The sequence below is a fragment of the Megalops cyprinoides genome, chromosome 4 (assembly GCF_013368585.1).
Source record: "Megalops cyprinoides isolate fMegCyp1 chromosome 4, fMegCyp1.pri, whole genome shotgun sequence".
NCBI lineage: Eukaryota > Metazoa > Chordata > Actinopteri > Elopiformes > Megalopidae > Megalops > Megalops cyprinoides.
Genome location: NC_050586.1, coordinates 36,690,476 through 36,698,944, shown reverse-complemented (window position 1 = coordinate 36,698,944; position 8,469 = coordinate 36,690,476). Strand labels below are relative to the sequence as shown.

Genomic DNA, 8,469 nt, shown 5'->3' with positions numbered 1-8,469 from the left:
TCACGTTGTTATGAAAATACTGTAGCAGAGGTGTTGTAAAGAAACCATGTGACTGCAGAATCGTTCTCTCTGTTTACATAGCATTCACACAGTCATACACTCTATATGCTGTATGGAATATACAGTATATGAATATGGTCCAAGTTAATTGCCATCATGTTGTGCAGCACAGCATCCTGGAAATGGAGCTCACCGACTATACTGTATTACCATGTTGCTGCCTTTAATCGATTGAAGACTTTTGAGTAACAGAGGAAATATGGCTTCTCTTCCCCTTTTTTTCAAAACAAGTGCTTAGGAATTCAATATATTCAGTATACTCTATATATTACACAGAAATAATATATATCAGCATTTCAGCATGTCATTGTGTATGCAAAACTGGTGGCAATGTGGCTTAGTGGTGTGAACTTGACTTGTATGGTTGTACAGTGAGTTGGGGAATTTGACTTGTAACCTGAAAGGTTGTAAGTTGGAATCCTCGGTGGGATACTGCTGTTGTAAAACTGAATGTGGTACTTAAACTTAATTGCTTTTGGAAACATCCAGACATGAGTAATATGTAAAATTTCAGCTATTTAAGTTACCTTGAAAGGGCACCAAGGCAACTAGCAAATAGATGATGCTGCAAAGAACAGAAAAGACTGCTTTGAAAAGTCTAAGTGGATTTGTTTCTGTTGTAGGTTTAGATTATTATTGCCTTAAAATGCATACTTCTGATGTCATGCACACTACTGATGCCATGAGTCAATTATGGGGCTTCCCAGAATATTTTGTAAGGCCATTCTGACCTTTATCAGTATTTATAAACGTGTAGGAAACATGACATGTTTCATCTGAAATCAGATAAGCTGGTAGGAAGCTCTTTTGCATTTAGCAAAGGTTAGGTTCCTTATAGACATAGATGTTTCCTCTTGACCAGTCAAATAACCAGATGACCTTATGAATGAATGACATAAGTGTTCGCACTTCCCATTTTTTAACGTAAATCAAAATTGTGAAGGCCTTTAGGAACAATTTTTTTTTCACATCTCTGTTGAGTCAAGTGGAAATACCTAAATACATGGATATTGCACACACACTATGTACGAAAGCATGAGGAGGTGGGATACAACAGCAGACATGATGTGCAGTATGATAAAATACAAAGCTTGCACTTTTCCATAACCTCTGATCTGTTTTACAAACGGAAACAAATCCCTGCTCTGAAAAACTCATCTAAAGTTTGCAAGGAATTTTCCCACACCGGTCACGTACTGCATGCGTCTCACGGCTGCACTTCGCATGCACTTGGAACGCAGCGCTAGGCTGCTCTCCCGCGCGCCCACCTTTGCTCTTTTATCCTCTGTGCTCCTGTCAGAGGCGCTAATTGGAAGCGCAAGATAAGCTAAGAGCGCAGAAGATCCCGGCGATTGAAAGAACCTTTCAGTCCGGGCACGGACAGGCGAGAATTGTTTTACGAAGGAAATGAAAAGGAGCGGGCTAGACAGATGGTATGATGTTCACATCATAACTGTATCCGCACTGCTTTAGTGAAAAAAGAGATATTTCCTGCTGGTGGAAGACCCTTGCAGCACCAACAATGCAGAGTAGCTGAACTCCACCTCGACTCTAGACCTCTACACCAGTTCAACAGTCTGGGATGTCTTGTGGCAAGGAGCAGCTGAGGTGTCCTAGACAGTGTTTGCTACAAGAACCCAAAAGCAATTTATAGTTTGACAAAGATCTATAACAATGTTTTTATCTGATGTGTGAAGCATAAGACCCCATGGTTATTATTTTACAATCTCTGCTCGAAAAGATCTTTTCTAGTTTCTCTGTAACTGCATAGCCATTCTTGCCCCACTCACTTTTTGTAAGTACAGTATATTAAAACCTGAGGTCTGACAAGTTAAATGTCATATGATAGAAGTCCACAGTGGCACTACAGCTCATAGCCTATAACATTTGTTTGTAAAAGTCCCCTCTTCTCTCCCCCCTCTCAAAACTGCTGAGAGAATTGAATTTGCAACTTAGTATAATTGCATTTACATGACTCCTCATGAGTGCTTTCACATATGTCATGGCACTGCCTGTGCCACTCCACAGCTCTACAGTAAGGGAGGTAAATATTCCAAGAGTGCCAGTCTGTCTCGTACATCTGTGTTCAAGAAACGTGCATGTGCTCTCCTTACAACTGTGCTGAAGAGGGCTCTTGCTTGTATACACATACTGAAAGATCTGATTGAACTTCATTTCGGGTAATCTGATATTTTCTCCTTTGCTTCAGTGTGTCTAGCCTTCAGTTTCAATTTCAGTTTTATTGGCCATTCATACTGGGAACAGAAATTCTGTTTCTTTAGCCCCAAAGCTTCTCCCCTGATTGAGGCTCATTTACACTTTAATATAGATATACAGACCACTAGAAACCAAACACTTTTTTACTTGCTGTTCTTGCTGTCCTTATTATGATGACAATACAGGGCCTATAGAAAACTTGGTGGGAGATCCTTCCAGAAAGGACTGACTTCACATTGTTATAGATGTGCAATCCACAGCTTTGACCATGTCCAAGCATGAGCAGTGTAGTGACCTGACAAGCTGCACTGAGCTCTGGAGCACTCCAGAGGGGCATTTTGAAAGCTCCCATCCATGACCCCACAGCAAGGACCCACGGATACTAATTTCCTATAAGATAGAGCAGCACTCTCTACCCTCATTTGGCCGGATAAGGCTGTCTCATTGAAGCTGCCGCAAAACACTTGAATCAGTACTGAAGCTTATTGTTTATAATGTGATTCACAGACTGAACCAGTATTTTTTAAAATGACCTGCAGTTGGCTTGGGTTGTACTGGTGCGGATTTAAGTATTAGCTTTCAGTTATTATAGGTATTAGTTAAATTGGTTTAGTAATTAAGGTACAGTAATTGTAATTTATAACACTATTTGCTATGCTTGCACTTTTACATTTTTTTTACCCATGTTATTTTGTACTGTGCTCAGCGCTTTTATCCCCTAATGCTCAGTAAGTCGGCCCAGATAAGGGCAGCTGCCAAAAACATGAATAAATTAATAATAATATCAGTATTGTTCTCCTGGAAATGCTAACCTACTTTCTGTCCCTGAGCTTTTATTGTTATATGGGTTTATTTTTAATCCACTTGAATGTGTGCTATCCTCTTAAACATCAAAAGCTCTCTTATACAAGAAAATGTTTATGCATGACAATATGAATAGGATTTTTTTTTAATCACGCCTCTGAATTTGAATGTGAATAAAATTCCTTGGATTCTCGAGAAATCAAAATACAATTGGCTTACATTAACGCTCCATGTCAACGTCTTCATTGTTTATTTATTCATTTGTATGTGCTCGGCTGTTTCCTGATCTGTCAGCTGCACAACTGTGTTTCCCAAATCTCAATATTCAGAGCGTGTCCATCACGGTGAATCTTAACATATTCAAAATCCTTATGAAAATGTTTTTGACAGTCAGATACTCAAACGCAGCCTCATCTACACACACAACGAAACAGTAGTACACACATCAAGAAGCCTGACAGCTACATTATACTGACTGCATACACATTTTGGTTTGCAGGCAGGCCATATTATCTGATGTTGCATGGGCAACCTCTTGTGAATATGAGATGTTTTCATTACAGAAAAATACTTGTACTGTTGCATTTCAGTTAAAAATCCATGAACAAATGTCTAGTTTACTGTTTAAGGAGACAGAAAAGTGTATAAGCATTGTGTTTTATTTAACTGTTGTTATATAACTGTTGTTATCTCTGAGAGACAGTAAATAAAGTGGACTCAAGCACAACAAACAATTTGCAAAACATTAGACAAGATAACAAGCTACCACCATCACGTCTCTTTTTTAATGCATTCTTGGGTGGAATTTCACCACTGCTTTATCCCTCTGCTTCTCAGAAATGACTGACTGCTGACTGTATCACCACATATTGATTGTGATAGTTGTTCCACTTGTCAGTAAGCTGACCTTTCTACAGGGCATGTGAACCACTGTTTGCTTAGGGTTTGTCATCCCTGATTGGCTGGTTGTGCAGTTCTGATTGCAGTTTGGAAAATTAGTTTGAGAGGCTTGCACAATTTATTCAGGGAAACAAATGATGACAAACATCAGAGACAATGATACAACAAGTTAGAGCAGGATTATGCAATTGTCCCACGCAGAAGGTCTCTGAAGATTTTGAAAGAGGTACATTTTCATAAATAATGCTTGTCAATATGGTGGGATTTTCAGTATAGTGAGGAAACAAAGTTGATGTTGACAGAAAACACATCAGAGTTGAGTGGTCAAGGTGTTATCTCCATGCCTCTGTGAAATATCCAACTTAATTACTGTTCCTACTATTTGCAATACATTCAAGAGTATTGTGATTTTTTCCCTTAAAATATGAGGTAATTAAATGAAATAGCACGTTAAACTTACTCGATAGTCAGTCTGGTATTCAACAAGACTCTGTCCACTCTCACATTCTACCAAGGCTTACTGAACAGATCAATTGAGTGTATGCAGTGTTTAGACATAATACTGTGCTCATCCTGGCAGTCCATTTACCAGTGTGTACCTGGCACTTGTGGAGAAGAGAGGAGTGATATCTGTCAGTCACTCAGTTGGAGAGTCAGCAACTAATGAAGCTGCTAGCATGCATAATAGTGGCACAACATGTCAGAGGTAATCCAACATGGCCGACGAGTTAAAATCTAAGCTTCAAGATGCTTTAGTAGCAGACTGCCATTTTGGTAACAATGCACCTACTGAGCCAGTCGTAATGTTTATCTGCCTCACTGCGAGGCTTGCTGCCCCATCATAGGCGGCTTAGAAAGACTGGAACTGATTGTCAAACAAGGAGGTGAGAGGAGGCATAGAAATGGGTGTGAGGGAGAGGGCAGGCCCGGCAGCAGATTTCTTGATTCACATCGTGCAGACATTGAGGCCAGCTGAAGTGGTGTTATCGTAGTCCAAATGGCAGAGTACAACAGCTGAAAACAGTGGCTGAATAGAGAAGGTGTTGTACAAAGGGCAGATTCTTCAGATGTTGGACAGGACATGTGCAGGATGCAGGACATCATACGATGTCCTTGGAAAAGGTCAGACTATTTCATGGGTTACTCCAAGCTTTTTGGTCTTCTGGGAAGGAGTCAATGACCTGACTTCCTAGGGAAAGGAAGGATGTTGTGCTGGCAATAGTAAGTGTAGTTGATATGCCTTCCAAACACAGTGCATTGCATTATCTGTGGCATCATGACCCTGCTAAATTATGATTAAGCTCTGCCTTTATCCCCATTGCAATTCATATAGATATATAGGCGTAAAAAGATATATAGGTATATAGGTATAAAAAGACACAGACGTAAGATGATAAAATGTGAGTGTGCAATTGCTCAAAAAAGATGGTGCAGGACTCCTCCAGCAGAGGGTGCTGTGAGCTTCAGCCCCACGTGTGGTTTGATAACTTTGGTCATAATAAGGAACTGGGTGTTGCATCGATTATAGATTTAAAAAAAAAAGCACTTGTTAACAAGGGACCGCATTGACAACTGATTATAATGAAACTATTCAGCTTAAATATTTCTGTCTTCATTTGTCCGAATTTGCTGTAATGGCTCGAACACGTCTTGATTTGGGGGATATCAGGAGAAAGCGTGAAGCAGAGTTGCTGTGTATTAAGACTCCTGAAGTACAAAACAAATAAATAATCCCCGAACGAGTCTAATGAACACAGTCTGAGTATCTTGCATGACAAGCATCTACACTGGAGTTGTTAATTGGTTTAGCCTTAGGGACAGACCTAAATGGTCATAAACGGACATGCATCGTTTTCACTCTCCCTGTGGCTATATTTATCCGGATTTGCCAATGATATGCTGATAGATTGATACATATGATTGCGCTCAGTTGCTGGTAACGTTGAAAACGGGATACTGCAAACCGTAGTGAGGTGACGTGTTCTGCTCCTCGGTTGGCAGGTAGAGGCGACAGTGAGCAGCAAGAGCCGCTGGAGCTCGTAACACTGTTCCGTGCATGTGTCTGTGAGATCATTATCAGAAACTGCTGCAGGACTAGTCAGAGAACGAGCGAGAAGCTAGTACTCTCAACTCAGATTGAGCAGAGCTAAAGGGAAAATAGCAGAATAAAAACACCTTCTCCTGATCATCCTAAAACACATTTCAAATGCATGGTAGCGGTTGCGTAGTTTAGTTGGGATTCCGGATTTAGTAAGGATAGCGACACGTTTTTTTTTCGTTTCGTTGTTTTTCACTGCAGTAAGGAAAAAAACAGCTTGGTCGCTCCCCCCTCTCCAAGTCTAGAATTTGAGAGGGAAGCTATGCAATGCAGGTCTCCGATTGACCAGAAACACGGCAAGAGGGATATTTTTTGCATCCAAGCTGGATAGCTCGCCGAGAGCTTGCTAAACGTATTTTATCTTTGTTTTATGTAGAGGAGCTGGGGAACAACTGACGGCAGCTCTGGGATTTAGCGAACGCATTGATTTAACAATCAACTGTTTTATTATTATTTTGTACGTTTTCTAATAACTCTGTTTTCAGTAACGTTAGACGCCATTTTCGTGTTTTTTTTCTTTTTTAAACCTCGTTCTGTTTGACAGATCGCCGGAGGATGTCATTTCAGCTGGTTATCGTGTAAGTGTATCTAACTGGATTTTAAATCATAAAGACGAAATCGTGACGAACAGAAGACTTGAGTGAACAACACAGCATTGGACATGGGTAAGTCGCTAACCATTTTCCTTGTTTTGGGATTCCGCAAAACAGTATTACAGTTGTCGAAACCTACATTAGCTACAACGAAATGAGTGCTCATTTACAGGTAGCCTAGCTAATGCCCTTCAAATGCAAACGAAAATCGTATTGTACAAACTTTTCGGAATGCAGTGCATTCCAAGCAAAATTGGTTAGCTACATTACAAACCCTTTGCAGTTGAAACAAGGGACCATAACAGCGAGGTTACAGCGTTTCAACTTTAAATTGAAAACAGTTCGTTCCGTCAAGACTCAAGAGGAGTGGCGGGGCAAGGTTTTCACCACCACCATTCTAGTTCTGGTGTAGAGAGGGATTTTCTGTAGTTCGTGTTTGGAAAAAAAAAGATGTTAAAGCGACGTGTATTTCATCGTTACGCACTACTGTGGAACAAGTTGGGGGCGTTTAAAATGTAGCCATTTCATTTAACGCATGCCGAAATGAAATCGGAGAAAGCAGCAGGGAATCTTAACATGCATGCTCCTCACGAACGCCTGACAAAAATATTAGACCAAATGGATACATCTCCATGACTCCATACATAGACTTGAGTTGAACAGAACGGTGTTATTTTCCAAATGTTGTTCTGTCTTATCGACCTGGCACAACGTCCGATCTTCTAATTTGAGGTATTTAATTATATTAAAGTTTTGTCATAAAGTCACAGTAGCAATACAGAGAAACAAAGAAACAGAAATGAAAACTGCCCGGCTTCAGCCGATTGCAAAATAGTTGTACAACCTGGAAGAAGAACTAAGGTATTTCCTTATGTCAGTACTGTGCTTACAACGTAAACGTATCACAGTTTTTATATTTGTCTTAGTTTGGTTACACACATGTATCAGTAATTGTGTCCCATTTATTGTACACAAACACGTACACGTACACATACGGTAACACGCACACCACAGTATGAATTGTTACTTCTTAGGTCGTTTATTATTTAGACTGTTTTGACCGGTGTGTAGTTCAGCTGTTTGTTTCCGGCAGAGAACAGGTTGGTAAACATTTTCTCTTAACATGATTAAGATGACTCAGATCCCGTGGATAGGGAATCCCCTTTGATTGCTTTTGTGTGCTGCAATAATGGTCACTGCAGTCTTGCGTTGTGTGGGGGTGGTAGAAAGGTCGTTTGGCAATTGATCTTCATGAAGGTTTCCACTAGGTTTTTTTATAACCTATGGCTTCAGGGTTTCAATCATTCCTGAGTCATGTAGAATAATTCAGTGGAATGTTGCCCTCCTTGTCATAAATTTTATTTTGAGTGTTTTCCTTAACTGACACAGGTTGACTGCCAAGTACAAACGATAGGCCACTGTAAACAATAGTAAAACATGGGCAAACACCAGCAGTTGCGGTTTCAGTCCGTCGGTTACTGTACGTGGTTTTGTATTTCATGCATATTTAATTGTTTTTCACAAGAGGTATAGTCCTGAATAATGCAAATTTAAATTGATACCTGTTTAAGCAGAGCTGTGATGTCAACATGCATGGTAATATAGTCATGCATAATGTGGGCTGTGTTGTGCTGCATGTTTATTCCTTACGTAAATTTTTTGCTTTTCAGCAAAGATCAGGCAATACAACTACATGGGGCTCACTAGGAAAACCATTAAAATACCTCTGTAAGGATTTCTAACCTTGATTACTTATGAGTGTTGTGGATTCACTGTGGGGAGTTTTTTTGCTGCATG

At 40.1% G+C, this 8,469-nt stretch overlaps 1 protein-coding gene across 1 annotated transcript in view; it reads left to right on the top strand.

Annotated features, from left to right (window-relative positions):
* The first annotated feature begins 6,074 nt into the window (after nt 1-6,074).
* Nucleotides 6,075-8,469, top strand: part of setbp1 (SET binding protein 1) — a 69,760-nt gene continuing 67,365 nt past the window's right edge. The window contains exon 1 of the mRNA XM_036526405.1: nt 6,075-6,744. The gene's annotated coding sequence lies outside the window, so the exon portion shown is untranslated. The remainder of the gene's footprint in view (nt 6,745-8,469) is intronic.